We start from the raw sequence: 26,872 nt of genomic DNA on the forward strand, positions 1-26,872 counted from the left end.
AAATAGTGTTTTTGTATTTTTTGGATAAACACCTAGTAGTGGAACTATGAGAACATACAGTATTTTAAAAATTTTTTTTAGAAAACCCTCTATACTGTTTCCCACATTGGTTGCGCCCAATGATATTCTCACCAACAGTGCATGGGGTTCCCTTTTCTCTACATCCCTGCCCACACTTGTTGTCTTTTTGATACTAACCATTCCAACTGGTGTGAGGTGGTACCTCACTGTGGTTTAGATTCGCATTTCTCTGATGATTAGCGATGCTGAGCATCTTTTCATGTGTCTGTTGGCCACAAGTGTGTCTTCTGTGGAAAAATTTTGGATAGGTCCTCTGTCCAGTTTTTAATCAATTATTGCTTTATTTGGAACCAATGTTGAGTTGTAACAGCTCTTCATATTTTTTAGATATTAACCCCTTATTGGATAAGTTATTGGCAAAGATCTTCTCCCATTCAGTAGCTTACCTTCTGTTGAGGATTTTTGTATCTATGTTTATCAGAGACATTGGCCTGTAGATTTTTGTAGGATCTTTGTCCTCATAGAATGAGGATAATGCTGACCACATAGAATGAATTCAAAAGTTTTCCCTCCTTTTCTATTTTTTGGAATAGTTTGAGAATAATAGGTATCTCTTTTCAAAATGTTTGGTAGAATTTACTTGTGAAGCTATCTAGTCCTGTAATTTTCTTTGTTGGGAGGTGTTTGTTTTTTTTAACCAGTTCAATTTCATCACTACTGAGTCTATTCAAATTTTCTAATTCCTGATTCAGTTTGGAAGACTGTATTTTCAGGAATTTAGCCATTTCTTCTAGGGTGTCCAATTTGTGTGCAATATTTCCTAGTATTCTCTTATAATCATTTGTACCTTTGTGCTGTTGGTTATTTCTCCCCTTTCATTTCTCCTTTCATTTCTGCCTTTGAGTCTTCTTTTTTTCCTGTGTCTGGCTAAAGGCTTATCAACTCTGTTTATCTTTTCAAAGAACCAGCTCTTGATTCCATTGATCTTATTATTTTTAGACTCTATTTCAATTATTTTTGCTCTCATCTGTGTTTCCTTTCTTCTACTAACTTTGGGCTTTGTTCTTTTTCTAGTTCTTTCATGCATAAGGTTATTTTGTTTTAGATTTATCTTCTTTCTTGAGATAGGCATGTATTGCTATACACTTCCGTCCTATAACTGCTTTTGCTGGGTCTCAAAGATTTTGGATCATTGTATTTATAACTTCATTGTCTCCCATGTATTTTTTTAAAGATTATTTTAGAGAAAGAGAGAATGAGCAAGTGAGGGGGAGAGGCAGAGAGAGAAAAAATCTCAAGCAGACTCCCCATTGAGCACAGAGCCCAATGTGGGGCTCAGTTCCACAGCCCTGAGATCATGACCTGAGCTGAAATCAAGAGTTGGTCCCTTAACTGACTGAGCCACCCAGGTGCCCCCCCATATATATTTATTTCCTCTTTGATTTCTTTGATGACCTGTTGGTTATTCAGTATCATGTTGTCTAGCCTCCATTTGTTTGTGATTTTCTCAGTTTTTTTTTTCTTGTAATTGATTTCTAGTTTCACAACAGTGTGGTGAGAAGAGATGCTTAATAGGATTTCAATACTCTTAAATCCACTGAGGCTAGTTTTGTGGCCTAATATGTGATCTATCCTGCAGAATGTCCCATGCATACTTGAATGTGAATTATGCTGGTTTGGGATGGAAAGTTCTGCATATATCTATCAAGTTCATCTGGTCTGATAGGCCATTTATAGCCACTATTTCCGTATTGATTCTTTGCACTATCCATTGGTATAAGTAGGATGAAAAGCCCCTATTATTATTGTGTTACTGTCAATTTCTCTCTTAATGTCTGTTAATATTTTCTTTATATATTCAGGTGCTCCTATGTTGGGTGCATAGATATTTACAATTGCTATATCCTCTTGTTGAAATAATCCCTTTATTATGTAATGCCCTTCTTTCTCTCTTGCTAGCGTCTTCATTTTCAACGTCTACTTTGTCTGATGGAAGTAGTTCTATCCTGGCTTTTTTTTTTTCCTTCCATTTGCATGGAATTTTTTTCCATCCCTTCACTTTCAGTCTGTATGTGTCTTTGAGTCTGAGTTCCTTGTAGGCAGTATATAGATGAGTCTTGTTTTTTTTATCCAGCCACCCTATGTCATTGAAGCATTTAGTCCACTTACATTCAAAGTAACTTCCCGCTTAGAACTACTTTTGCTGGGGGGTGCCTGGGTGGCTCAGTGGGTTAAAGCCTCTGCCTTCGGCTCGGGTCATGATCTCGGGGTCCTGGGATCGAGCCCCGCATCGGGCTCTTTGCTCAGTGGGGAGCCTGCTTCCCTTCCTCTCTCTCTGCCTGCCTCTCTGCCTACTTGTGATCTCTCCCTCTGTCAAATAAAATAAAATAAAAATCTTAAAAAAAAAAAAGAACTACTTTTGCTGGGTCTCAAAGATTTTGCTACCATGTTGTTAATTGCCTTCTGGTTGTTTTTGTAGTTCTTTGTTGTTCTCTTGCTCTCTTCCCCTGTGGTTTGCTGGCTTTCTTTAGTGTTATGCTTAGATCCCTTTGTGGGTTTTTTTTTTTTAAATCTCTTACAGGTTTTTGATTTCTTATTACCATGGAGTTCTATGTAACATGTGTGTAATAGTCTGAATTAATTTGATGGTTGCTTAAGTTGGAACACATACTAAAAGCATTAAATTACTACTTCCCCCTCCACGTTTTATGTGTGAAATCATATAATTTACACCTTAAAATATTCTGCATCTTTTTATTTTTTATTTCCCATTTATTATTGTACTATAATTGAGTTTAGTACTGTTCTGTTTTAGCCTTCATACTGGTTTTATAATTGATTAATCTACTACCTTGACTATATGCTTGCTTTTGCCAGTGAAATGTTTTCCTTTCATATGGTTCTTAATTCTAGTTATGGTCTTTTTCTTGCCACTCAAAGATGTCCCTTTAACATTTCTTGCAAGGCTGGTTTAGTGGTGATGAACTGAACTTTAACTTCTGTTTGTCTGGTAGACTCTTTCTCTCCACTTCAATTGTGCCTGATAACTTGCTGGATAGAGTAGTCATAGTTGTAAATTTTTTTTACTTTCAGCACTTTGAATATACCCTGCCACTCTGTTTCAGTCTAAAATGTTTCTGCTGAAAACTTAGGTGATATCCTTAAGAGGAGGAGGTGGGCCCTTATTTGTTTGCTTTTCTCTCGTTGCTTTTTAAATTCTCTTTTTACCTGTAGCTTTTTCCATTGTAGTTATTATGTGCCTTGGTGTAGACCTTGCTTGGGGGCTCTCCTTGATTCCTGGACTTGGATGTCTTTTTCCTTCCCTGGTTAGGACGTTTCAGTTACTATTTCTTCAAATAAAATGTCTGCCTCCTCTCTTCATCTCGGATCCTTATAATGCTACTGTCACTTAATCATGTTGCAAACATCCCTTAACCTATTTTGTAATTCTTCCGCTTTTGGCTGTTCAGGTTGGTTGTTTTCTATTACCTGGTCTTTCAGATTGCTGACCCATTCTTCTGCATCCACTTGTCTGCTGATTCTAGTGTATTTTTTCATTTCAGTTAGTATATTCTTCAACTCTGGTTCTTTTCACATTTCCTATTTCTTTGTTGACGTTCTCACAGAGTTCATCTACTCTTCTCTCAAGTCCAGGAAGTATCTTTAGGACCATTACTTATAATACTTTATCAAGCATATTACTTGTTCCATTTAGTTTAGTTCTAATTTTGTCTTGTTATTTCATTTTTTAGATATTCCTCTGGTTCCTCATTTTGTGTAATACTCTGTTTCTTTGTATTAGGTAGGTCTGCTAGGTCTACTGGTCTTAAAAGTGGTCGTCTTGTGTCAAAGAAATCCTGCAATGCCCTTTAGTACAATCCCCTCTGGTCACCAGAATTAGGCTCTCCAGGGGTGCCCTCTGTGTGCTGTGATTCCTTTGGGCATGCTGGTAGGTGGGGCTGACCCTCATCTCAGCTGGCTGCAATAATCTGCTTCACCTTCTACAGGCATACGGGACAGAGTTTGCACCCCAGGCTGTTGAGGGGCCCGGCTATAGCACCATGGGCTAGCTGATGGGCTGGGCTAGCTCTCAACCCACCTGTCTACAGTTAGCCACTGCAACACCTGCTGTCACTCTGAGGAACATGGCTTACTCCCTGCATGGCCAGCTAAAAGGCTCAGCTACAGGAACTGTGGGTGTGTGGGGTTATTTCCCACCCCTTGCCCCCTGTCCCCTACCCAGAGCAGGAACCACTTTGTAGTGGTGTTTGTCCTGTCCCTGCTGGGTGTGTTGGGGCAGGAGCCACTTTGGAAGGGTGCCTGTTGAGATAGCTGGGTGGGGTGGAGCAGGAAAGCAGGACAAGGCCAGAGTGGGGCATATTCTGCTAGCAAGGTAGATGGAGTGTGTTAAAACCGGCTCCTGCCAAAGTCCAGCTATGGAGTCTGGGGAATGGTGAGAAAAATGGGGCCTGCCAGCACATCCATTCCCAGAGGAATCTCCTGCAGATTTCTGCCCCTCCAGCACACATTCTAAAATTAGTCCATAAATCTCCTTCATGGATGCCCCAGATGCTTTTCAAACTGCTGCTTCTGTGCTGGGTGTGAGACTGAGTGATATAGTATGTTGGCTCTTTCAGGGCAGAGTCTTGGTTTCCTGTAGCCCTCCAGCTCTTCTGGAGTTAAGCCCTACTAATTACTTAAGCTCCTAGAGTTAAGCCTTGTTGATTTATAAAGCCGGACATCATGGAGGGTCTTGTTCCCAGTGGGGGCCAGGGACACCCATGTGGGGTCTGATCCCTTGCTCTTCGTGGTAGTGATGTCCCTTCCATTTGTGGTTAGTTACACAAGGTATTTGGTACCCAGGTGTGTCCCTGCCCCTATTTCTCTGTGGCCTCTTCAGGACGAGCTGTGGCAGTTCTGTTCTGCCATTCTTTAGTTAGTTGCAATACACATATTTGTTGCCTCAGTGCGTCCATGAGAGGAGTGAGCTCAGGCTCCTTTTACTCCACCATCTTCCCACGTTCCTCATATAGACTCATTTAAAGCCTACAGGCTTTTAATATATTCGTAAACTTGTGCATCCATCACCAAAATCTATTTTAGAACATTTATATCACCCTTAAAAGAAACGAACATCACACCCCTTAACCATCACCCTCTAAGCCCCTATAAACCCCTACCTTAGGCAACCGTTAATCTACTTTCTGTCTCTACAAGGCAACTTTCTGTTGGCTAAAATCCTAAATGTTCTCTGGCTTTGAAGAGATCAGTCCCATCTTGAATGTTAGCTGGAAAAAATACCAGAAGTAGTCAACTTTTGTTGGGGGTGGAAAAATAAGGAAAGATAAAAGAGCAGCACCATGTTTTCTAATATGAAGTCTAGAATCATTATTTAGTTGGCAACTATGCGATCTTAAATCCATGAACGCAAAGCCGAAATGTACTCACCAAACAGTTTTTTCTCTTCTAGTTTCTCAGAACATGGTTGGCATACTCAGGTCTTCATCTAGAATCTAATGATCATCTAGGAAATCCCAGTGAAGGGAGCAGGGGCTGCTGGAGGAGAGCTGCATTCTCTACTGGTGACGGCTCTACTTATTGGCTTCTTGAGAGTTCTGGCGAACTCAGAAGTTCTCACAATTTAATGTAGGCAGAAGAAAGGGATCTTCAAGACCCTGATAGAAGCTATGTCTTTAGCTGTGTCCTCCTTCCCACTTTGGAGACATGACAGTGTGGTGGAAAGATCAGGTCTGGCATGACTGCTTTGAATCCTAGGTCTACATACTAGATATAGGACCTTACTTAATCTCTTTGATTCTCAGTTTTTTTTTCATCAGTAAAATAACATGACTATCATCCAATAATAATGGTGGAGTTATGAGAATTAAATGTAATGACATCTGTTGAAATGTCAAAACCTACTATATTATACATAGTAATAATCAATAAATATTAACTTCTCTTTTATATTCTCTTCTTATAAACTCCAGATCATCAGACTATTCTCTTAATTGTCTGGGTCCTGCCCTACATAGGACATGCTTTGTGTTCATCAATAACTGAAGGCATGGGTTTAAGGGCTTCTATTAGTAACCAACTGTGATCTTATTACTTAACTTGTGGCTACTTTGGTTTTCTCGTATTTCAAAAGGTTATCACAAAGCTTCAAAATATGCATAGGAATCACCTGCGTATTTTTTTTAAATTGCAGACTGATTCAGTAGCTACAGTGAACAGAATTTTTAAATAGATTCTAAGGTTCCTGCCTTCCTTGTGTACATGCTCCGTAGGATCCTCTCACCCTGAGTGTGAGCAGTACCTGTGCATCGGATAGGTCACCCTCATGATTAGGTTACATGACAAAGATGAAGGGATTTTGCTCATGTAAATAGGGTCCCAAACCAGTTGATTTGAAATTAATGAAAGGGAGATTATCCTGGGTGAGTCTGACCTAATCAAGGAAACCCATTAAAAGAGGGCCTTGAAGTCAAGACTCTTGCTATCCTTGAGATAGTGAGTTTTTAGCAGTTCTACAGCTACAAGGAAATAAATTCTGCCAGCAACCACGTGTGCCTGGAAGAGGACTCAGTGCCTCAGATCAGACCCCAGTCTTAGCTGATAAATCTTGGTTTAAGTCTTGTGTGATCCTGAGCAGAGCATTCAGGTAAGCCATACCCAGTTCCTGACCCATGAAAACTTTGAAATGATAATGTGTTATTTTACGCTGCTAAATCTATGGCGGTTTGCTACACGGCAGTACAGAACTAATATACTGGGTCTGAGAGAGGCATTTCTAATAAGATCCCAGGTGGCTATTGATTATGCACCAGCATGTCCACAATCTGAGTAACAAGAATATATCACACAATCATTTCAAGACTTAGAGCGATCGTAGATATTAGGGATGAACAACTAGGGTGCTTTTATGATGATTTCTTCAACCTTAAACATAAAGTTTAATGATTCATAATTCTTCATTATTACCTCTATTTTATAAATTCTTCATTTGTAACCTCAATTTTCTAAAATTGACTCTCATGTGACTTTTGTGGGAAATTCCCACTTAAACTTCTAGACATCTATTTCCAATTAGAGTTTCATTCCTTTACAATTTCCTACTCTTGCAAGAAAATTAAATATATTCCTAATCAAATGCAAATGGCACAACACAGAGAGGTAATTATCATTTTATCAATTCAGTCCAATCCTCTTTAACCACACTCAGTATTCTAAGTAACAAGATCTTAATGGTTACACTTGAGGATATTAAAATAAGATGGAGGAAAAATGAATTGTTTCTTGGCTTTGCCAAATAGGAATTATTCACAAAATAGGTTTTTCAGCTTACTGTCTTATTAAACCATTTTTATTGGCTTTCTTATTTAGACTGTATGGTTGGATACTACCAGGTATAATGGAACATCTGTTCTATGCAGTCTAGCTGATCTACTTGGTCAAACAGGAGTCTTAGGACTGAAGGATTTATCTACGTGAGACTGCAGGTTTCAGAATTCTATTAGCTGACTGCTATTTGTCACAGCAATTTATTTTGTGTTGATCAAGAGTCCCTACCTTGGAGATTAGTAAACGTAGAACCCAATAACTCAACTCTTACAGATCTCTTTTTGAACCTGTTAGATGAAAAGAGGAAGTCATTTTCTCCAGATTCTTTCTTCTACATCTGTTAAATGGGTGGCACTAAAACTTTCAGTTCATTCTAATTCAATTCATTTCAAACGTTTTTACTTAGCGCATTACTGTCCTAGGAACAAGCAGTATGAATAACACCTAGTGCTTGCTCTTATGCAGTTTATGATCTGGTGGGGAAAAAAAACAAATAGACATGCAATTATAATATAGCATAACTACTAAGAGAGGGCCAACTGCAATGTAAGTAATATGTAATTTTGAATTTAAAGTATGGGTAAGATTTAGTGAAGTAAAGGGAAGAGAAGATGCCTGGCAGAAGGAACAATGTGTTCTATGGGTGAAGAGCAAGAATTAGAAAATTCAAGGTGGTTAGAACATAGGTAAGAGGTAGAGGGAGAAAATTAGAAAAGCATGCAGGACCCAACACATGATGGCTGGTTAAGCATATAAAAGAGTTTGGAGATTAGTTTAGGTAATCATTTGTAAACTTTTGGGTCTTAAGAACCTGTTACACATATATAGATAGAGGAGCCCATGAGATCATGACCTGAGCTGAAACCAAGACTTGGATGCTTAACTGACTGAGCCACCCAGATGTCCTAAGACAGTGTTCTATTCTTAAAAATTCTGTAGGGCCCCATAGAGCTTTAGTATCAGTGTTAAATGTATTAATAGTTGCTATATTAGAAAAACTGGGAAATTTAAAAAGATTTAAAATAATTAAAAACCTATTACATGTTAACAGAAAAGGTTTTTTTGGTAAATCTCTTCAATGTCTGGCTTTTGTAGAAACCAAGCTGATTCTCATATCTGACTTGTGTCTATTTATTGCAATGTTACATGTCCCTTAACCTATGGAAAACGCTACTGTAGACTTAATGAGCAAATGAAAGTGAAAATGGCAAATAATCTCAATAGGATTATGAACATTGTTTTGACTTTGCAAAGCAAGAGATCTCACAGACCTCTGGGGATCTTCTTGATTTGAGAACTATGGTCTGAAGTCAATGAGAAAACCCTGAAGTGTTTAAAGAACAGAGTTAGATATGATCAGAGTTTCATTTTGGGAAAATTACTCTGCAGGGAAAAGATGTGTTGTAGCAGAATAAGAATAGAATCAAGTAGGCTTGTATGAATTCCAAAAATGCGTATCCGATCATGTCTAGGCTTACTGAGCTACCAGGAAAGGGTTTTAAATAATATTACATATGCTAAATATTTATTACAATGTTAGCGTTCAGTGCTCTTAACCACAGTAATCATCTGTTTCCTAGGATTTATAAGGGCAAAATCCAGTGTAGAGCTAGAGTCTGAAACAGAATAAAGCTTGGCAAGAGATGCAAATTCTTGTAGAATCTCAAGCACTGCAGTACAACCAGCCAACCATCCACTTGCCTCAGCTAAATGCTATTCACTGAAGAAATGGATGAAAGTGAAGACATGTTTAGCTAAGGCCCTCATAAAGAAAGCCCTGGATCAATAGTGAATTGGCATAGCAAATTAATTAATAAAAAATAATATAAATAATAATATGTTACTAATAAACAATTTTGAGCACTTACAATATGCCAGGCACTGTGCTTAAGGGCTTTATCATTTTAATTTAATCCTCATAACAACCTATGAAGTAGGTAAGATCATCATTACCCCCAGGGGGTATTACTATTACCATCTCCACATCCAGGATGGGAAAACGCAGATGGGAGGAGGAGAGGACTAGGCAGACACAAACCCAAGTAACTCAATCAAGGTTCTAAAATAAAGAACAGAGCTAGGTTCTGAGCCTATGTCTAGATGACTCGAAAACCCATTCATAGCCAGTGTGCTATACCGCCACACTACAAGATACAATGTAAAATACTTCATGAATAAAGCTAGATTCTGTATCAAATAGATTACCAGATATTGCTGATAGTTTATGCTAAGATAAATCCTGATAACTAAAGTAACATTTTTCTACCCTAGAAACAAGAGATCTGAAGTAATAGTTCATTGCTGACAATGGTTGATACTATTCATGGTGAAGGCATACCTTTCTGGGGAACAGACCCACAAGCGTTTACATTTTTATTATTGTCTACAAATTCAAGAATGTCGCCTTTGCTAATTGGGAGGCAGTAGAAGAGAGTAGATCAATGTAATTGGACTGTCCAGATTTGAATCCCAACTCTACCATTTACTAACCCTTTAACACTGAGCAAGTCAGTTAACCTGTCTATGCATCAGTTTCTGTGGCCTTTAAATAGGGGCAATAATAGTACCTAACTCAAATGGCAGATTTTAAGATTAAATGATAGAGTATATACAAAGTATCGATTATGGAGTATATCAGATTAAATCTCAAATATTAAATATCACAGATTAAATGCTCAAAATTATTAACAATCTAATTAAATTGTACCCAAAGAACTCCTCCTTCACCATAATTATTTACAATATTATATGTTTTAAGGGCCTAAATTTTTTCACAAGTAAAGGTGTACAAACAGATGCCTAAAATCCCTGCCAGTTTCAAGCCTCTGTGTTATCAAGTTGACCTAAAAATCTCACTCTCCTTCTCTCTACACTGCTGTAAAGGAGGCTTTGCCAAAATAATCAGTCCCATACTCATTCCAATAGGGACATTTATAGTCATGCAATCAAACCAACCAGATTAGGAGCTGAATTGTTGATAGAATAGACTGGATCTTTTGGCATGTTTTGAATAGAGCTTTAATTTGTCCAGCTTACCATAATTTTTTAAAGAACTTAAAGTAGAATTGGGTTTACTGAGAGGTTAATACTATCTAAATGTCAGGTAATTATAGTAATTTTACCTAGGACATTGGGAAAACTTCTTAACTCTGTGTACTTTTTTAAAAAAAAGATTTTATTTATTTAACAGACAGAGATCACAAGTAGGCAGAGAGGCAGAGAGAGAGGAGGAAGCAGGTTCCCCTCTGAGCAGAGAGCCCAAAGTGTGACTCGATCCTAGGACCTTAGGATCATGATCCCAGGACTCTGGGATCATGACCTGAGCTGAAGACAGAGGCTTTAACCCACTGAGCCACCCAGGCGCCTCTTAACTCTGTGTACCTCTATTAAAATCTTTTTTTAAAGACACACTCATTGATATAAGGCACAACATCAACAGGGTTTCAAAAGTTTCTTTCTTCTATTTGGGAAACATGCACACGTGCCCCACTTGCCTGTATGCTAGGCTTTTATTTTTCCCTTTTGCTTAGTTAGGGACAAAGTCTGCCATTTTGGGATTGAAGCAGAGTCCTTTTGGCTCTAGGGAGAGGGTAATAAATTTTTTCTTCATACTGCACTGACAATTTAATCTTGGTTGAGAGAATTTCTATCTCTGAGGGTTGCTTAAGACTGGAAATCGATGCAGTTGTTTTCTTGGTAACCAAGCTACTTGGAATCATTGATATACAAAAATTCAAGTTCCGACTTTGCTAGGTACTCTTAAGGCTCCAAATTTTTTTTCTAAAAAAATTAGGCTGAATTCTGACTTAGAAAGGCAATAGAAAAAACAAGTATTCCAGCTCAACATGTAACTTTTTTTTTTTAGAGTGGTCAATTGTAGCAGAATCATCTGGAAAGATGCTGCAAGACACAAGGGGTAAGGGAAACAAAAGGATTAAAGCAAAGTGTAAGCAGCAAGCTTGTGTTGGGCTTACAAGTTTGTTCACTGGGACATATTCTTTTCTTATGTATAAGCAATACCAAGAATTCATACAAGAACAATACATTCTTCATCTCCCAAAATGAGAAGAGGAAGAAGAAATAAGGGAATCTTACTTGGAAATGGAATCTTAGAGCTGGAGAAGGCCTTAAGGACCATATAGCTTAGGTCCCACATAAAGTAACTTTGCAAATGTCACACACTTAATGATAGACCCAGGACAATAATTTCAGTTTTTTTGATTCACATTGTAGTGTTCTTACTGGTCTAGCACAAGTACTCAGAGTTTATTTTTAAAAAAAGGTTTTATAATATACTTATTAAATCAGTTATTTATAAAGTGAAATTCCAGGCGTGGTAGAAGAGCCAAAGATAATCCCCAAATCAATTCTGGTAGACAAAATTCACTGACTGGTAAGTCTATGGAATGCCAATTTAAGAAAAAAAAATACCGTGCCCATCAACATGCATTAAAAACAGAAAAGTTTCCGAGAAAACAGTAAGAACAGAGAAGAGGCAATCAGAAATAAAAACAGGAAATTTTTGATCAGTCCAGTAATAGCTTAAGAAGACTGGAAAATTTCAGCTCTGATTGTGAGAGATGGGTTTCCAAATACCTTGCCTCTATCTGTTTGTCTCTTTTTGAGTGCAATTCTTATGCTGAAATCCCCAACTCCTACAACTGTTACTTCCTTCTTTTGGCCAACCCAACAGAAGGATTTATGCAGGGGCACCTGGGTGGCTCAGTGGATTAAGTCTCTGCCTTTGGCTCAGGTCATGATCTTGGGGTCCTGGGATCAAACCCCACATCAAGCTCTATGCTCAGCAGGGGGCCTGCTTCCCCCCTCCTTCCCCTCTGCCTGCCTCTCTGCCTACTTGTGATCTCTCTCTGTCAAATAAATAAATAAAATATTTAAAAAATGATTTGTGCTGTTTCTTTAACCATCAAAACCCCTTCTCCTTCCTACAGTCTTGGTTATAAAAATAGGGAAAGCAGACAGAAATGTATGGGTTAGCATTTAGATGGATATTATGAAAACAGCTATTATATACTAGGTATCCAATGATATCCAATAAATATTGCTTACTTGTATGTGCTCCACTACAAAAGACAAAGTCCTATGCATCCTAGAGGCTATGTTATCTCCTAAAATCTCCAAAATCATGAAAATGACTCAGGAAAATATTGCACCCTCGGCTTTTCTCAGATAAGACCTTAAGAAAGGGGGCGCCTGGGTGGCTCAGTGGGTTAAGCCGCTGCCTTCGGCTCGGGTCATGATCTCAGGGTCCTGGGATCGAGTCCCGCATCGGGCTCTCTGCTCGGCAGGGGCCTGCTTCCTTCCCTTCCCCTCTCTCTGCCTGCATCTTTGCCTACTGTGATCTCTCTCTGTCAAATAAATAAATAAAATCTTTAAAAAAAAAAAAAAGACCTTAAGAAAGATATTACTTCACGGTTTCTGAGAGTAAGATGCTAGAATCAGGATATCTGAGAAGGCCTGGGGTAGGGAAAGGAGGGCTAGGGCCAGGAGGTAAGAAAAGAACCAAGAGGTGTCTGGGTGGTTCAGTTGGCTAAGGGTCTGCCTTCAGCTCAGGTCATGATCTCAGGGTCCTGGGATCGAGCCCTCCATCAGGCTCCCTGCTTCTCCCTCTGCCTCTCCCCTCTGCTCGTTCTCTCTCAAGTAGATAAAATCTAAAAAACACCAAGCAAACAAACCAAAAAAAATCCACAAAACAAAAACCCAAGAAAGAATCTACAAAGCAAACATTAAAATTCCATTTCCAGCTATGTTGACAGAAGTGCTACCAGATTTGCCCTCCCAGCGTGAACAGTTATAAAACTGAACAAAGTATATGAAGCTGTTGTTTTCAGGCACTGGACAGAAGGTAACACAGAACACAGTACTTAAAGAACAGCGGCAGAGAAGATGAGCACCAGGCTCACTCTAGGCTCTCTATCAGCATAGAATTCCAGCCTTAACACAGAGAGGTATGGTCCAGGCTGACCATTACGAAAGACAATAAAGAACATTAAATACTATGAAATATTTGATTAACCCCAGGAAAGCAGGAAAAAAAGGAACAGGTAAATAAAAGCACATGAAATTAAAACAGAACCAGCAAATGACAGAATCAAGAGGAGCCATATCATTAAATATATTAAATATACATAGAAGAATCATTCTCATGATTCATGATTTCAACTAGAAGAAAAGGAGATTGAAGTATACACTGTATGCAGGTGTGCACTTTAAATATAAAGACACAAATAGATTGAAGCAAAACAATGCAAAAAAATGTCTACATATTCAAAGAAGATTATAAAAGATTAGCACCAGAGAGAAATTAGAATGTTGCCAGTGATAAAAAGAACACTTCAAGATAAATTCATAGTAATCCTGAATGTGTATGCTACAGATAACAGATTTACAAAATACATGAAGTAGGGATGTCTGGGTGGCTTAGTTGGCTAAGTGCCCAACTCTTGGTTTCATCTCGGGATCTCATGGCTTTTGAGATGGAGCCTGTGTTGGGCTCTGCACTCTGTAAGGAGTCTGCTGGAAGATTCTCTCCCTCTGCCCCTTCCCCTGTTTGTGTGCATGTTCTCTTTCTAAAATAAATCCTAAAAAAGAAAAAAAATCCAAAAACCCCACAAAATACATGCAGTAAAAATGGACAGAACTGAAAAGAGAAATTGAGAAATCTACAATGGGATTTTGCACACCTTTCTCAGTAACTGGATAAAGTTGAAAAACTACCAAAATATATGAAAATAGATGAACACCATTATCAAAGAATGGGACCTAAATGATAATTATAGGATACTACACTCAGCAACATCAGAAAACAACCTTAACTTCATAGAATTTTCATCAAGAGACTATATTCTAAGTGAGGAAATATAGCTCATTAAAATGTTTGAAATCTTACAAAGTATATTATCTGATAACAATGGAATTCAGTTAAATGTTAACATCTAGAAAATTTCTAAATGTTTTGAAATTAAATATCACATCTAATAACCTAAAGATCAAAGAAGAAAAATTAAAATACTTCAGTTGAAAGATAATGAAAATAATATATTAGAGGAAAATGTGTAATAGTAAATGCTTATACTAGTAGAAAAGGTTTAAAAATCAATTACATGTGTTTTTGCCTTCAGAATATAAAAAGTTAAGTATCAGCAAAATTAATGGGAGGGAAGACTTTTAAGAAAAGCAAAAAGTTCAATTAAGTAGAAAGAAGAAGAATCAGAAAAAATTCTTTAAATAAATAAAACTGATAAACCCTTAGCAAGATGAATGGGATAGAAGAAACATATTTTTTGGTAAAGTTTTTATTTATTGGAGATAGAGAGTGTGTTTGTGTGTGTGTGTGTGTGTGTGTGTGTGTGTGAGAGAGAGAGAGAAAGAGAGAGAGAACGTGTGCACCAGCGAAAGGGGTAGAGGGAGAGGCAGACTTCCTGCTGAGCAGGAAGCCTGTCCAGGGATTCATTTCAGGAGCCTGGGATCATGATCTGAGCTGAAGGCAGACACTTAACCAACTGAGCCACCCAGGTGTCCCAACAAACACATTTTATTAATATTAGAATTAAAAGAGAATATCATAACAGATCCTACAAACATTTAAAGGTGATTATTGGGAAAAACTTTAGGCTGATAACTTCAACATCTTAGATGGTCAAATTTCTTGCAAAATATGACTTAACGATTAACACAGGGAGGCGTATAATGCGAAGTGAAATAAGCCAGTCAGAGAAAGGCAAATGCCATGTGATTTTACTCAGATGTGGCATTTAAGAAACAAATCAAACAAAAAAGGAGAAACCAGAACAGATTTCACTATAGAGAACAAAAGGATGGTTACCAGAGGGGAGGTGGGGGAGGGGGATAGGGGAAATAGGTGAAGGGGATTAAGGGTACATTTTTCTTGGTTGTACAGAGTAATATATGGAACTGTCGAATCACTATATTGTACACCTGAAACCAATATAACACTGAAATTACAAAAAAAAATTACTTGAGAAAACTGACACAAAAAATAGAAAATTCCAGTAAAATTCTATTAAGTGAATATAACTAACAAAAATCTTCAAAAATATTTGGGCCCAGTTTCACTGGTGGATGGTATCAGACATCTAAGGAATAAGGTCAATCTTGCATAAAGCTGTTCAGAAAAATAGAGGAAGAGAGAGCTCATTTTATGAGGTCAATACCCTAATACTAAAAATCTGACAAAAACAACTAGAGAACAGTACCTCTCATTAAGATCAAAGTTCTTAACAAAACATTAGCAAATAGAATCCAGCCAACAAAAATGTTTAATGTATCTAGTACAGTTTATCCCACAAATGAATCATTTGCTCAATACTTGATTATCAATTTATATACCACATAAAGTAAAAAATGAAAAAATAGGACCACAATAAATTCAGAAAAAGCATTTCACAGAATTTGGCATTTGCTCATGTTTAAAAAATAAATAAATAAATCAGGGACGCCTAGGTGGTTCAGTCTAAGCGTTTGCCTTCCGCTCAGGTCATGATCCCAGAACCCTGGAATCAAGCCCAGCATTGGGCTCCCTGCTCAGTGGGAAGGCTGCTTCTCCCTCTCCCGCTTCTGCGTGTCTGCTTTCTCTTCCGCTTCTACTTCCCCTGCTTGTGTTCCCTCTCTTGCTCTCTCTGTCAAATGAATAAATAAAATCTTAAAAAAAAACAAAACAAAAAAATCAGCAAAATGTTAAAACTAGGGAAATCCCTTAAAAGCAAAACAAAAAACAAGGAAAATTTCTCAAGCTGACAAAGACAAAAAAAAAAAAAATTAGCAGATGGCATCACATTTATTGGTGAAACATTAAACACTTTTCCCCTTAGATTGGGAGTAAGGCAAGGATATCCACTTTCATCATTTCTATTTGGCATTATACCAGATACGCTAACCAGTGCAATAAGGCAAGAAAGAAATAAAACTGGAAATTTTAGAACTGTCTTCCTCACAGATGATTGTTTAATCAGAAAATCTTAAAATCTTAAGTAATATATAATATCAACATCAGAAGTAAGATTAGCAAGGTTCTAAGATATAAGACCAATTTAAAAAAAATCAATTGTATTCTTGATTCTAGCAGCAAACATTTGGGAAATGAAAAAACCCTATCTATACAGTTATCAAAGAACATAAAATATTTAGAAATAAATGACAAGCATTTGGGGTATTTCATAGTAGTGCACTATATCTGAAGACTAACTAGAGATAGCTTTAATAAGACATCTGTACCCTGAAGACCTATTCATAGCAAGTTATGAATATTACTGGAAACATTTAGGAATTCCTAAATAAATGAAGGAATATACTACATACTGGATCAGAAAATCACCAGATTTAAGAAGTCAGTCCTTCCAAAATGGAGATTCAGTGCACTCCCAATCCCAGCAGTCTTTTAAATAAAAATTAACATGCTCGTTTAATTGATATAAAAATGTAAAACCAACTTGAATAACCAAACTGGTTTTAGAATAGCCTTAAAAAAAAACTAGAAAATAACTTTTAAAAGAAAAAAGATGGAGAACTTACATTGTCTGATGTTAAGGTTTTTAATAAAATAAGACAGCGTGGTATTAGCTAAATATAGACCCATATCAATGTGACTGAATACTGATATCTGAAATAGGTCCACATGTACATAGTCAACTAACTTTCTTCAAAGGCACTAAAGGTCCTCAGTGGGGAAAGGATTGCATTTTCAAAACACTGCTGAAATAACTGAATATCCAAATGGAAAAAAAATACCTCAATTTTTACCATACAACAAAAACCAAACAAATGACTCAAAATAGATTATAGTCTTAAATATGGAGGCTACAATAATAAAACTTCTAGAAGATAACCTAAGAGAAAATCTTTGTATTGTAGAGTAGGCATTTTTTTTTAGATAGAACCAAAAAGCATGAATCATAAAGAAAATTGATAAACTGGCTTCATGAAAATTAAAACCTGTTCTTTGAATAACATCCTTAGGAAAACTTAAAAAGCCTCAGACTATACAACAATATTCACATTACTTACATCTGACACAAGACTTGCATACAGACTGTATAAAAATTCTTCCATGTAAATAAAATGAGAAACAAGCCAATTAAAAACTGGGCAAAATACTTGAACACTTTTCAGAGGACTATATCCGAATGGCAAAAAAAAATGAAAGAGATGTTCAATATCATTAGTCATAAAAGAAATGCATACTAAAGACTCAGTAAGATACCAATTAGTCTAATGCATAAAATTTTTTAAACCTGACAATCCAATTACTGGAGAATATGTGTAACAACTGGAACTCTCCTATATTGGAGACAGGAATGTAAAATTGTGTGATACTTTGGTAAACAGTTGGCATTTAAATCAAACATACATTTGTCAAAGGCCTAAAATGTTTGCACGTAGATATTAAAAAAAACCATTTTAGATAGTGGAGTTTTAGGTTCACAGCAAAACTAAGAGTAAAGTACAGAGATATCACATATAGTCTCATGCATCTAGTCTTTCCCAATATTAACTTTCTCAGTATATTTGTTATAATTGATAAACCTACATTGACACATCATAGTTATTCAAAGCCCTTGGTTTACTCTTGGTGTTGCATATTCTATGGATTTGGACAAATGTATAATGACATATATCTACCCTTGTAGTATTATACTGGGTATCTTCACTGATTCTTTTGTGCTCCCAACTATTCAAGCCACCGCTACCCCCACCCCTGGCAACCACTAATCACTTCACAGTCTGTATAGTTTTGACTTTTCCAGAAGGTCACATGCGTCAAATCATATAGTATGTATACACCACTTTATTTTTCCCTTCGTCTACTGAATGCCATCTTGGTTGCTTCTGGGTTTTGACAGTAATAAATAAAGCTGCTATAAATATTCATGCCCCAGTTTTAGTGTGGACATAAGCTCTCAACTCCTTTGGGTAGATACCGAAAGACAGTGTTGGATCAAATGGCTAAGCGTAGGTTTAGTTTTGTAAGAAATAGCCCATCTTCCAATGTGGCTCCTCTAAGTATGTGATTTTCCTCCTTCTTATGGGTTAATGCCCTGCTGGGGGTTTAGGTTCCCAACCACATGACCGCCCCTCCCACTGTTCTCAATATGGCCTTCTTTGTGGCTTTAGCTGTGGAAAATTTGTTTTTGCTCATCTCCCAGTACATCACTGATCACCAGAGAAATGCAATTCAAAACTCCAGGGAGAGCAAGCACTTCACACCTGTGAGTGGCTATCAGCAGAAAGAGACAAGTGTTGTTGAGCATGTGGAGTGAGGGACCCCTTGTCCTGGTTGGTAGAAATGTAAATTGCTATAATCCCTACGGAAAAGAGTATGGAGCTTTCTTCAGGAAAATAAAAATAGGACTGCCATATGGTCCAACAATCACACTTGTGGGTATATACCCAAAGGAAATGGAAACACTATTCAGAAGCCTTACCTGCACTTCCTTGTTCACTGCAACGTCATCCACGATAGCCAAGGCACGGAAGCAACCTAAGTGTCCATGAACAGATGAATTGATCAAGAAGATCTAGTGTGTATAAACACAACAGAATGTTATTCAGCCACAAAAAAGAAGGAAATGCTGTCTTTTGCTACAACACAGGAGGACCAAAAGAGCCTTATAAGTGAAATAAGTCAGGCAGAGAAAGATAATCATTGTATGTTCTCACTTACATGCAGAAACTACAAAAACCCAACTCATAGAAACAAAGTATAGAATAATGGTTGCCAGGGGCTGGGGGCGGGCGGTGCAAGGGAAGAAATGAATAGATGTTGCTCAAAGGCTACAGATTTGAGGCTCTAAGGTGAATGAGTTCTGGGGTTGTAACGTAAAGCATAGTGACTATCATTAACAATACCTGAAAGTCGTCTGAGTAAATCTTACATGTTATCACACGCATGCGCACACACCCACACAGAGTGGTAATTACGATAGAGGATGGAAGCATTAATTATCTTTATTGTGGCAATCACTTTACAATATACAGGTTCATCAGATCATCCTAGTTTATGCTTTAAACCCTTATTTATATGTCCACAATATCTGGAATAACATATAAAGCTGGAAGAAAAGAACATACCAACGCCAACAGCACTAGTCATGAGGAAATTGGAAATTAAAAGCACAGTCTGATAGCGCTTCACAGCTACTAAAATGGCTCGAGTGTAAATAAAGTCACCAAGACCAAATGCTGGCAAGGTTGCTGAGCAAAGAGAACCCCCATACCTCACAGCAGGGAACGGAAAATGATGCAATTGTTTTGAAAAACTATTTGGCAGTTTCTTATCAAGTTAAGCATATACCTTCCCCAGGTTTTAGGTATTTACCCAACAGAAATGAAAACCCATATCCAGCAGAATACTTGTGCAAGACTGTTCATAGCAACTTTAATTAAAAATAAATCAAAACTGAAAAGAACCCAAATATCCATGAACAGAAGTAAATGTGTTTGGATAAACAAATTGTGCTACATTCATACAGTACAAGACTGTGGAAAAAGAACTATCTTTACATATAACGACATGGAGGGTTCTCAGCAACATTGCTGAGTGACCTATTTTCAAAAGAGTACAGGCTGTATGGTCACATTTATAGGAGTACTTTTAAAAACGAAAAACAAACTTATGGTGAGAAATCAGATCACACTTCGAGGCAGGGTGCTCGCACAGGTATCAAGTTTGTCAGAATGAATTGAGCCATACATTTGCGAATGAGTTTCCTTTAGTATATGGAAATTATACCTCATTTACAAAAAAATAAAAAATAAAAAGGAAACCGTGTAATTTAAAATTTTGTCAAACACCAGCAGTATACTTTCAAAAGTCAGTGTTTTGCAATTCTATCTGCACATGAGATGCACCTGAGTTTTGTTTTCTGGGTTTTTGTTTTTGTTTTTTGTTTTTAAACATACAGTTCTGACTCTTTACCCAATATTGAGAACCCCGGACCTGCTATAAAAACCATTCCTATATCAACTGGGAAGTTACTACTGTAATAGTTTGATTTTCACAGCATTTCTAGTACAGAAACCCACCCCTATACCCGAATGAACTAGCCCACGCTGGCTTTGGAATTTTGAATTATTCATAGGTGGACATGGCCACAATATTAACAATTCTATCACACATTTCAGAAACAGAATTCACCTGCCATCAAACCGTCACAAGAAAACTTGCACTGATTGTTTTACTTTTCTTCAGAGTGCATATGGCGGGTGGGGAACCTACAGAAGCCAAAACCACGCTACAGAATTACCAATGGTTCTGTGAATCCAGCCTCCTCCTTAGCTCCTGTACACAATTTTGTAAAACACCTTTCATTAGCAGGCTTGTTTCTCAGAAGTGACAGTGGAACTCTCTTTAAGGATATATAGTCCAGTGCTAGACGTTAGCAACAGAATCTTAAGTGGAGAGACTTTTTTTTTTTTTTTTAACAGAATGGACCCCAGAGAACAGGAAACGAGACCACCACTAGAAGAGTTGATAGAAACAATAAGAAACTGGTTTGGAAGGCAATCAGAAACCATCAATGTCCTCCACTTTAGAAGGCCAGCCCTAGGGACAGGATTCAGAACTCATTTCTAACACAAACCAAACTGCGCTGTCAAAAACAATACAATGGAAATTAGTAGTTTAGAGCAAAGAATCTCAGATGAATCCCCTGTAATCTAAATCAGAAACTAATTCAATTGACTTTTGGAAATATCCTTTTCCTCTCCATGTGGTTTCCACCTTTGATGAAGGGAAGGGTAAGGATTACAGAACTTCCAAGCCTGGTCTCCTTCGGCTACCGTGACTCAGCTCTAACTGCAACCCAGCTGGCTCATCTTCCTGGACGTGAATTCCGCAGTAGGACAGCCGTCCATTCCGCGGGTCCCAGTAGCAGAGAGGCAAAACCAGGGGCTTTGCTTGGATATCACATACAGGACAGGTTCAAGAACAACTGAACGAACCCGCACGAACTCCAGTTCCATTGAATTGGTCCCCATCATTCTTTGTCTCTCGTACCTTTAAATCTCTCTGCACGAAAACTGGGCTTATCCTCTGGTCGGTGTTAAAGCAGCACCCAATTTATAACTTCTGCCTGCACTTTCCTTTTCCAGAATGATTGCTGTTTGAAGAACGGTTGACAGTGCATTTTCATTAGAGATCAAGATTTCAGGCAATGCATTTGGGTGCGGGTTTAGAATTGTGGTCTCATTTTCTGAATTCAATTCTCAGCTGTGTGCTTAAGCTTGGAATATCAAACAGTCTGGTGGTGAATGTTTAACTTGAGGGAAGAACTATGTATGCAGACAAATGGCACAGGGCAACTCAAAGAATTACATGGTTTGACATTATGTGGGGCGGGGGCGGGGGGGCTTACGTTTCTAAGTACCAGTCAGAAACTTCACATCCAAAGAGCGGAGTTGTTTGCTGTCAAATGATTAACAGCTGTGCCCTTTAAGTCCCCTAAAAGGAGATTTTGCCTAGAGACAGTAGCCGGCTAATTAGCTTCTCTGCTGGTAATCTCACTCAAAAAAACAAGCTCGTGCAGGAATAAATCTCTCTCATATATATGTATATATTATACACGAAGTCTCATGCAAGTCAATAATATCCCATGTGAAGTCAAAAATCCCACACAAGTCGATAAGAACACAAACATTCCCAGCAACTCAACAAAGGAATCGGAAAATCCACCAAGATTATGTACCAATGGCCAATAAGCACGTTTGAAAACATGCAAAACATTATGCGTTGCTATGGTCTCACACACACAAAGGAAATCCACAATCAATACAATATTTAAATGGCTTTTAACTGGACATGTAGAGGGCTAGGGGTAACTGTTAAGGGGCAAGACCGTTTACAGCCAGGAGGAAATTCTTCGCCAGGGCAGGCCCGGCTTGGCGGGGGTTTGGGAGTGGGGGGGGGGAGGGGGATGGGGGGAGGGAATCCTGAGCAGGGAGCTCCCCATGGTCCAGGCAGAGAACTCACCTGCCAAGCAGGCTAGGGAGGAGATTTCGGCCTGAACGGAGCAGCAGGAGCCGGTGTACCTGATGGGGCTGGAGGAAACTTTCACCTTGCATTCTGCTGAGCCCAGGGTGTACCCTCTGCGGATGGACACCTAGGGGGCATCGCTGGGGCCAGGGACACCTTCAGCAGATCACAAGGGTGAGGGAAGAACGTTTGGCTAGCAGCGTCAGGGCTAAAAGCACTCACCCCGTGCTGGTCTATGCGACCCCCCCCCCCCTGCGGAGACGAATCAGGCCCACCAGGTCAAGACTGTGGTTATATACACAGGGACTGCGTGGGAACTGAGGCACGGCTCAGACCCCACTTCAGTGAAGGGTTTGGCGTCCCAGGGCCTGCGAGCGCTATTTGAGGACAGCCTTCAGTGGCAGCAGGCCTAATAGTTGCCTCACCCGGGGCCACGCCCCTTACCAGGTGGCCCATATCCAAGATACAGGTCACCGAGAACAGAAGGGCCAGCAAATTTGCCAAAGTTGCAACAGTTCTGAAAGATTATTCTTGCTCTATTGCTCCTCACAGGATTTTTTTTTTCAAGATTTTATTTAGGGGGAGAGAACGTGAGCAGGGGGAGGACCAGGGGAGAGGGACAAGCGGACTCTGCCCTGAGTGGGGAGCCTAACAGGGGGGCTCGATTTCACAACCCTGAGATCATGACCTCAGCCCAACCAGAGATGGATGCTCAAGGGACTGAGCCACCCAGGAAAGGGAAAAGGAAAGCCACCAGGCTTTCCTTCTTGTAGGACCCTCTTGGGTGAGTGTCATCTGTGTCCAGCCCTGCTTCCTGTCTTTCCCTTCCAGTGTTACCACTAAATAACACTTTTTAGTGACTCTCCTACCCACTAAACTCAAATGGGTCCTAAGGAATGCTTTCCCAAAGAAACTACCCTAAGACAAGGATTGGATAAGTAAACGTTGAGAAGAGATCAAGATATATTAGGTGAGAGCTATCTACTAGGTATGAAAAAGGACATATTAAGTAAATGGTGGAATATATGAACGCAGAACTCAGATAAGAGGCTCAGACTAGAGATAGGAATTTGGAAATGCAAAATGTATGGAGTCCCCTGCCCCCACCCAGAGGAATGATGAGTGGCCACTGGGAAGCTGGCAGAGGGGATCTCACCTCAACAAGAACCCAAACCGGAAATGACCCAAGACTTCCCTCCCCTACCCAAAGATACCAGGTTGGCACCAGCAAGACAGATCCAGAGGCCACCACAACAAGCTATGGGCCTGGCAACCTCTCTTCATCTCCCATGGACAGAGAATATCCCAGTAGATCGGGGGCCCGGCTCTGGAAGCCCAGGGGCCACACTCTCCTCCCCCAACTAGAGGCACCAGGTGAACAGCTTCCTCCATTCTCTCAAAATACCACCAGCAAAAACCAGCCAGAGCTTTTTAAACATAATTGGCTGTTATGTGGGGAGGGGGAGTTTTGTTATTGTTGGAAGACAAGCCTAGAAGCAAGGAGACTTATTGGGACACCATCGTAGTAACCCAGATGCACCATGATACTGGCCGGGAGTAAGTGTGTAGCTTATGGAGGTGAAGAAGAGGATATGCGTTTGCGATATGTCTGGGAAGTAGAACTAACAGGGCTCATTAATGGAGGGGAGGGAAAGAGAAATCAGGAGGACGCCGAGCTTTCTGACTTGAATCTCTGGGAGGAGAAGGATGCCTTAGTTTGAGTGAAAGCGTACCAGGAAAACAGGCTTAAAAAAGAACTCAAAATATATTAGATTTTCAGTATCTATGAGACATTAAGAAAGACATATTAAATAGAAAACAGAAGACATGAATAAATATGGAGCTCAGATACATGATGGAGATAGAGATGGTGTATAAATGGCAGTTAACTTGATGAGATCGCCTAGGAAAACGGGGTTGACACAACTTGAACAGAGAGATGAGAAAGAGAGCAGAGCAAAGGAGCCTAAGCCAGTGAAGTAGGAATGTGAGGACTTAGAAAACGTGGAGAAAGTGTTGCAATAAAGTGGCCAAGTCTGTCAAGTTTGCTGAGAAGTAAAGTCAGATGAAAATGGAAAAATAGCCCCAAGATTTGGCATCAGGGACGTCACTGGTGAACGTGACAAAGGTAACGTCAGTGGAGATGAAGGAGTAGCTTCAGAAAGTAATTCCTAAGGGAAGAAGTTGAGACAGTAACTTATCCTTTGGTTTAAAGACAAACAGGAGGGAGTGGGGGAAGTTTGGTTGGGCTTTTTCTTTTTTCTTTCATTTTTTAAAGGATCTGAGATACTACAGCATATTTGTATGCTAATGGAAAATGTAAAGCAGAAGAAATTGACAATTCAGGGGAGAGAGGCGAGAAGTGCAGGAGGAATGCTTTTGGAAAAGTAACAAGGATGGGATCTGGAACCCACATGGAGAAGTTTGTCCTTTATATGGAGCAAGACCATTCGTTCTTCCTTCCAAAAAATACGGATACAGGTTGGAGGGGAGATCTGGCCGTGGGAGCATGAGGGCATTCTATCTGGTAGTTTCTGTTTTCTGAAATTTATCAGAAATGAGGACTTCGGAGCCAAAGAGGTCTCTGTGAAATCCTGATTCTCCCACTCCCTGGCTATGTGACTTGCATGACCTGGACCCTGTGACCTCTGTGACCTTGTCTCTTGCTTCCCTTGCTCCCCTCTAGCCATGCTGGGCGAAAAGGCAAACTCACTAATGTTTTCCTGCCTCAGATCTTTGACCTCTCTGTTACCTTTTCTTGGGAAGCACTGAATATATATATATATATATATATATATATATATATATATATATGGCTTGTGTCGTAGAAATAAAGGCTAGAGATATACTCAAATTAAGACCGCTGTTTACTGCTGAAACTCTGTATGCAAGAATGAGAGAGGGCAGAAGTGCACAGTCCATAGGCAGACAGCAAGACACTTTCAGTTCCTTGGTACCTTCAAGTTAAAAATGTGTCATACAATGGGGCACCGGGCTGGCTCTGTCAGTAGAACACGGAACTCTTGATCTTGGCGGTTGTGGGTTGCACGTAGAGCTCACTTAAAAAAATGACAACAAATATGTCATAAAATACAGAACCCGTCTGCAACTAGCCTAGTCAGTTGAGCAAGTTCTCAGAGGTTTCTCTATAAAACCTCTCTTCCTCTGTAGAGAGTGGTCCTTTAGTCCAATAATTGTTTTTGTCCCTTTCTTGTGACATGGGTAGCTTGTGACAAAGGGGATCTTTGGGTGGAGGTATCTTGTGGTGCTGAGAGTGACCTGCAAATATCCATTTCTTTGTTTTTTTTTCATTTTTATTTTTAAAATTTTTTATTTTTTAAATTTTTTGATTTTTTCAACTAACATATAATGTCTGATTAGCCCCAATTTCTTTGGTTTTGATCCACATTCGTCCACTAGCACATAAGCCCCTCAAGTGCAGCCATTTTGTTGGGTCAGGGGTCAGTGGATCGTCATCAAATGAATGAATGTATGAAGGAATGAAGGAACCTTTACTGAATCACAGTTTTCTCTTTCATGAAATGAAGTGAATAATATCAACCTGTGTGACTCATTGGAAGAACTAAAGAATGATGGTCTGTAAAAGGCCTACCCCGTATCAGGCACACATAGGCACCCCCAAATTGACAGAGTAATTGTTGTCATTATTCCAGAGGGATTGAATTTATACCTTCAAATGCGAACAACACAGGGAAAAAGTCTTACTGTGAGTGTATCAATAAGGCCATGAGGATTTGTCCCCAGCTCCCACAACAGACAGTCTTTTGGCTCACTAATTGCATTATTCACACTGGCCTTTTTAACCCCAGAACATTAGGTCTGGTTCCCAATTTTAAAAGATGGGATTTAAATTCTGGCCAAAGTAAATATATATATACAAGTGCCACCAGTGCACCAGGATCCTCTCCACAGATAGAAAGTCAATGTCTTTATCTGGGTCATCAGGCATAGGGTGTCGGAACCATCAATCACACTGAAAAAAACCCAATCCATCACAGGAGGCTTTCAAAGCATGTCCAGATTGCTGAATAATGCCCAGTCATTTTTAGGCACTTCGCTGATTCTGATGGTCCAAGTAATGACTGGCGAAGTGCTGTCTGTTACAGTTTGAGTGAATGTAGGTCAGCACTTCACTTCCGCCCTCTGCTGTCCTTAGCACATTTGCTGTTGGGTGGCGAGGAAGAAAACATATTTTTGCACATCCTTAAACCATGTCTGACTTCCTTGTGGCAAGGCAGTAGAAATCAAGGTGATGTGCAGTGTGCAACAGGTCACTGCCCAATTCCTAGACGACCACCTCAAATTATTCAAATATAACAGGGTCCTTTACTTGTTTTTTTTTTTTTTTCAGGTGCCCATACTTTAGCTCAAGTAGTTCTTAATCCTAATTGTCCTTTGTAAATGTGGACTTGGCTTAACAGGCAAACTGTGGAGTCCGTTCTATATTGACTTAAATCTGATACTGATTTTGAATACTCT

The 26,872-nt window shown here is 39.1% G+C and overlaps 1 long non-coding RNA gene across 1 annotated transcript in view; it reads right to left on the bottom strand.

Annotated features, from left to right (window-relative positions):
* Positions 1-21,598, bottom strand: part of LOC309855764 — a 199,495-nt gene extending 177,897 nt beyond the window's left edge. Inside the window, exon 1 of the long non-coding RNA XR_014306983.1 lies at positions 21,398-21,598. This is a non-coding gene — a long non-coding RNA (uncharacterized lncRNA). The remainder of the gene's footprint in view (positions 1-21,397) is intronic.
* Positions 21,599-26,872: the final 5,274 nt, after the last annotated feature.

Source organism: Mustela nivalis (assembly GCF_964662115.1).
Source record: "Mustela nivalis genome assembly, chromosome: X".
Taxonomy (NCBI): Eukaryota; Metazoa; Chordata; class Mammalia; order Carnivora; family Mustelidae; genus Mustela; species Mustela nivalis.